Genomic DNA, 6202 nt, shown 5'->3' with positions numbered 1-6202 from the left:
AAAATCTTCTATTTAACACTAGGATTCTATCGAATAATCTGGTTATATAAGGCCATAAACATTTACTTAAATTATCATTATGCCCTTATTTGGCTTTCATGAATAGAATCCTGGTTCATGTAAACCCATTTGGTGTTCATGTGTAGGCCCGTTTTCATCTTCTGCTATTTTTTGCTGCTTTGTTGGAGAAGAATAAAACAAATTCTAAGAAGAAAATAAGCATGCAGACAAGTTACATTCACGGAAATTGCATTTATGAATGGAGTAACTCTAATTCCTCATTGGCTTGATTTTGTGCATGTGTTAACAAGGGCATTATTGTGATTTTAATTCGAATAATACCTATATGTAATTGTAGTCATTTTTTAGTAGTATATATAGTAATTCATACTTAAATTACAGTTTTTTTCTGTGAACACAGAGCAGAGCTACTGTATGAAGCAAAATGAAATGATCTGCATTTATATAGCACTTTTCAAGTCAATGACTTCCCAAAGCGCTTTACAATGTGCTCCACATTTCCCAATAGCAGCCTTGTATTGCAGCCATGTAAGACGCTAACCTGCTTATTGGGGGTATTAGGGGTTCAGTGTCTCGACATGTAACACGGACGAGCTAGGATCCCTTGATCCCAAAACGAGCGCTCTACCTTCTGAGCTACTGCTGCCTCCTGAGCTATGCCTGGAAATATCCTATTGTCTCTTTGCTTTTAATACTACTGTATGGTTGGTAAAGTGGCAGTAGTTTGAAGGTTTTTTTACAAATTAGTAAAAAAAATATAAAATGATATTTTAAGGGCGTCAACTCAACCCTGACATCCTTAATTATACATTAGCAGACAGACATTTGATATTTTCACATAGTAGAGAGTGTTTTTTTTTTTACTGCAGTCCAACTATGTCAGGAATCCTTGGGGCCTACTGCGAAAGATCGTGTTTGGTTAAGATAAACAAGTAAACACCCTTGCATTGTATTATAACGTTTTTCTGTTTTAGCAATTGCAGTTTACACAGGGCAGAAGTACTACATGCCTGGGAGGTTTTTGTGTAGGGTCTCTGTATGTGCTACTTTGCTGTAGGTCAGGGGTTATATATATATATATCTTTTTTCATGAGTACATATGGCTCGGTGATTAAATGCTACTGGTGCAAATTTCACCACCGTGTGCCAATTCTGGGATTCTGGTGTCAGGTTTGGTGCATGCTCAGCAAAATACTAATCGAAGTATGTGAACTGTCTAGGGCTGCGACTAATGATTATTTTCATAATCGATAATTCGGACAATTATTTTTTTGTATTAAGCAATGAATCGGATTTCTGAAAGACATTTTTAATTTCTTCCTTTTTATTAAAATATGAAAGTTTTGGACTGATAGAATAATAGTGCACAGAATATTCTATAGTAAAAAAAAAAATTAAAATCCAAATGTTTGTCAATTAATTTGACAATAAACAAAATACATACAAATACATAAAATGCGTTTTTCCTGCCATTTTATCCAAAGATCATATTATATTTGGACTTATCATACAAAAAAAACAAAAATAGCAATAGATTTGATTTTATGTGTGGCAAAAAAGAAAATATCCAAAAATGGTGGGTTTTTTTGTTTGTTTCAATCTTTAAATATGATAATATACTTAAGAATTAGACGCTTGTACAGAGTTAAACATGTCATTATTATCATTTAACTTTATCTTTTTTACTTATTTGGAGTTTTTTTTATCGCTGTACTTCTGCAGCACTTTCTGTTCCCTTGAAAATGGTTAACATTGTTTCACGATGAATCAGTCAAACACTACAAAGGTGAAACGTTCATGTCTATTTTTGTTATAATGCAATGTTCAATAAAAAATATTTAAGAAAATGTAACATAACTTTTATAAAATCGGTCGTGATGAAACAAACGGATGATCTCTTAATAATTGATTTGAATCAATTTCTTCAATTAGTTGTAGCAGCCCTTGTTTGATCTAATATGTGATTTGCACACTTTTACCTACAGTCGACAGTCAAAGTGTCACACCAACAGACCCCGTTTTGCCAACAAAAATTCCAACAAAATAATGTAATATAAATAGACAAACACTTATGTAAAATATATACTAAATTAATGACATAAATGCAATTTACTAATTTATTTATAGATTTTGACTCTAGTTTTGTCATTTATTTTGTGATGTATTTTGTAGTGTAGTTTGTCACAACAAATTGTTATTCAAATGAGGAGGTGGCACTGTTGTCTGAGCTTTTCACTTATTGGCTGAGCAGTGATGAACAAATAGGCTATGGGTGAAAATATCAATAGGTTCGACCCGCCCCCTTATTTAAAAAACATTTTGTCGTACCGAATGACACAACCAAAAACGGGACAAAATACACAACAAAAACACGACGGATTACACTACAAAATACATGACAAAAAGCACAGATAAACACATGAATAAAACACGACTAAATAAAAAAATGACAAAAACACATGACAAAATACTCAACAAAAGCATAAAATGGTAAAATACATGACAAAATACATGACAAAATAAAAAAATGACAACATACACAAAAAATATGAATAAAGGACAAAATGCATGAACAAATGCATAAATGATCACATTTCATTTATGTAGTGTATTGATGTATTATGAGATTTATTCATGTGTTCATTTATTTACATGGCATATATTTGCAAGTACTTATTTATACATTTCTTTCTACATAAGAAAGGATTGGTCCTTTATATTCATTGCACAGTATCCAAAGTTGTAAACTCATACCTGTCTACCTGTACAGTTTTGCCGTACAATGTACGTTTATTATGCATTTTAAGACGTGTACGACGTACGAGAAAATTTGTACAGAAAAACAAAAATTTGTCAATTATGGGTGCCATCCAGTATACACCGAATATCACGAAACAGCAAATCAATCAAGTCAAACGGGTTCGCCACGGAAGCCTCTATCTCGGTATCGTTTTTTTCGTTGCAAACGAAGCGAGCGGTTCGATGTAGTAAAAGGAAGTCCGTCTCTTTTTAGAGAACCGGCTTTTTCGGCTCAGCTCATTAAAGAGAGATGGCTCTCAAACGGCTCACTTGCTTTGATGCATTATATTACGAATTATTATGTTGTATAAAGAAATTAAGAAAAAAAGGAAGTATAAAAGGAAAAAATGAAAAAAGACAGGTTTGTGGTTATCCCTTTAATGAGTATATTACCAACAATAATTTAATGCACAACATTAATTAGTAATTTGAATAAGAAAATGTATTATTCTACTTAATTATATTTGCATGTATTTTTTCCTTCTACAGTGAACGTCCAAGCTACTTAATTTTTGAACTTTTTTTTACAATACAGTAAACCTCATTCATGTCGAGCAACTCAGGATCTCACAACAAAATGTTAATTAATAATATATATGATACAAAGAAATACATGTACAATATAACATGTTAAACTACATAAATAAACACGTTTGAAAAAAATGCGGTGTGAGATTATATTGTATTTTGTAAGGGAAAATCAGACCGTTTGTAAGGGCATGGAACCGTGGAGGTTGACAGGTATGTACTAGCAAACCTTTGAAGATTTTACAAGTTATTCATTTGAAGTTTATATCTGTCTTGATAAATACGTGTATCTTACATATATGTTAGTATCATTTTACATTATTATTTCAAATATATTTCTCCAGTGCGTAAGACTGAAGTACAACTCGGCTCCAATATGCAATTCTCTTATGCTTGCAAAAATCGTTCTCAATTGCTAGAAGAACAGTATTATACCTTAGAGATAATGAGGGTCTCCCCGTGCTCCAGGCCACCCTGAAGTGTAAATCCCCAGGGCGCTCCACCCTGCAGCTGGGCCTTCACAAGTAGCCATCCGCCTCTTCTTCCTCCGCCCGCCGCCTGCTGCTGGAGCCCCGCCCGGCCGCCGTCCATTGCCCGTCAACCGAGCGCTCCCTCCGGGGCTCACCGGTCCTTAGTCCGCGGGGGCGAGGTGGGGGGACCAGGCAGACCAAAAGCGAAATTCCTTCACGAGAACATGATCCTTTCTCATTTAGAATCCCTGCTCGTTGAAAAAGCAAAATAGAACGCATCCGAGCGGCGAGTTGCAAAGTGCACACAGCATTCCTGAAGCGCAAAGAGCGACCAAAGATCTAATTGTAAGAATAAAAACTCCACAACGACCGGACACTCACTAATAATAAAGTTTACTAAAAGTTTGGGGGTATAACAAAAGGAGGAAAGGGTCAGGAATCACCATACACGACGGCCAGATCCCATTAGTGCCAAACGAAATTCTAGCTGCTCTTCCTGCCTCTCTCTCAGTTCCCAAAGTTTTGCATCACAATAGAATTCGGGGCGACTCACTGAGCAAAGAGAAAAAATGGAGAAGGGGAGAGGAGAGAGACAGAGAAGAAACTAGAGGGGAAGGAGGGGTGCAATAAAATAGTGACGCAAGAAATACAAAAAGGAGACTGATTAATTTTGACGTATAGGCCCATTAAAAAGCACTTGTTATCACCTGCAAGCAGAGGTGGGTATAGTAGCCAAAAAATGTACTCAAGTAAAAGTAATGGCAAGGCAAAGCAAGTTTATTTGTATAGCACAATTCATACACAAGGCAATTCAAAGTCAAATGGCAAAGAGACAGGTTAAAAACACACAATTACAGTTAAAACATAGAAGAAAAAAGAAATAATTACGTGAACGAAGAAGGCCTACTTGGTGAAAAAAAATACTTAAGTAACTGTAGTAATGTTTTATTTATTGCTTTTTTAAACAACCAATTCATTAGATCATCCAACCATCAAAGTTCATTCAATCAACCATATATTACAAGTCTGTGTAGTTGTAAGTCTGTGTTCTGAAATAGTGTTTGGGTGAACCCTAATATATATGTGAACCCTCATACACAGCGCATGCAATAAAATGAAAATATGTTCTTAACCCTGCTCACAAGTGCCACCTGGTGGTTGATTGGATTACTGGTCAAATCTGAATAAGGTCGCTGGCAAAATAAATGCGCCTTAGCAGAGACAGACAGGTGGAGGGGATTTGAGTCACGGGTTTAATGTAGCCTAATGTAGCGAAGAGGAAGTGCAGTTTATTCTTCACAAATATACTAAAGTCAAATTTTAAAATATAGTGATTCGAAAATACTCCTAGAAGTACAAAATGTCCCAATACACACTCAAGTAAATGTAACGGGATAAATGTAACTTGTTACTTCTCACCTCTGCCTGCAAGCAAAGCTAGGATGGCAAAAATGCTTTTGTTTGGAATCTAAGGATTTTTAGGGGAGACCAGGTACAGTTGTGAATAATTTTATGATCTTTTGTGAGAATCTTCTCAAACGTTTTATACATGGTGCCTTAAAGGGACAATGTGTTATATTCAGTGCCCCCCAAGTGGCCAAAACTTTTATATTCTACAGTTAACATTAACATTTTTATCATCATTTGTGGTCACCGTGGTTAAGGAGGTAAACCAAGTTATTCATTCTCATTAATAATTTTGCTTTGATTTGGGATTGTATTACAGTATATGTTTCATCTGTTTTCAAGTTTTACTATATTTTTATGTTGTTTTTCTAGAAAAATAACAAACTAAAAATGAGCAAAAACGATTTTCTAGTGGAACAAAACATCGTTTAGGACGCTCCTAACTCTTTGTCTTTTTTTGGTAAAATATCAAGATAATATTTAAATTATGATTTTTACTTTATTCCATTTATTTTATTATTTTCTGTTGTAAAATGTTAAACAGCTTCATTAAAAACCTGTTCCATCTCATGAGCAGATCTTTGCTTTATAAAAAGAGAGAAAGTAAACACTGCCACCTACCGGTTTGGATGAATGTTACAGCAGAGCGATCAATGGCAGAAGGTTATGTATTTTTAAATACTAATAAAACACTAATAAAATTGGGCAATTTCCTGTGGCACACTAGACAAGGTGTTACGGCACACTGGTTGAAAAACACCGTGTGTATAATAAACTGTGTAAAATATACACATTATCAAACTGGAATCCCTTTGTGCCAACCAATAACGAAAAGTAGCTCACAGTTTCAAAAAGGTTGGTGACACCTGCATTTTAAAAATCGGTAAACAGTTTTATTGCATGCTGGACCCACCTGCCTCAAAGAAACTACTAACATTTGGGAGTGTAATACTCCCATGAATATTGAGATGATAGAT

Source organism: Urocampus carinirostris, chromosome 16, assembly GCF_059441175.1.
Source record: "Urocampus carinirostris isolate Australia breed hairy pipefish chromosome 16, RoL_Ucar_1.0, whole genome shotgun sequence".
Taxonomy (NCBI): Eukaryota; Metazoa; Chordata; class Actinopteri; order Syngnathiformes; family Syngnathidae; genus Urocampus; species Urocampus carinirostris.
This window is presented reverse-complemented; position numbering follows the sequence as displayed.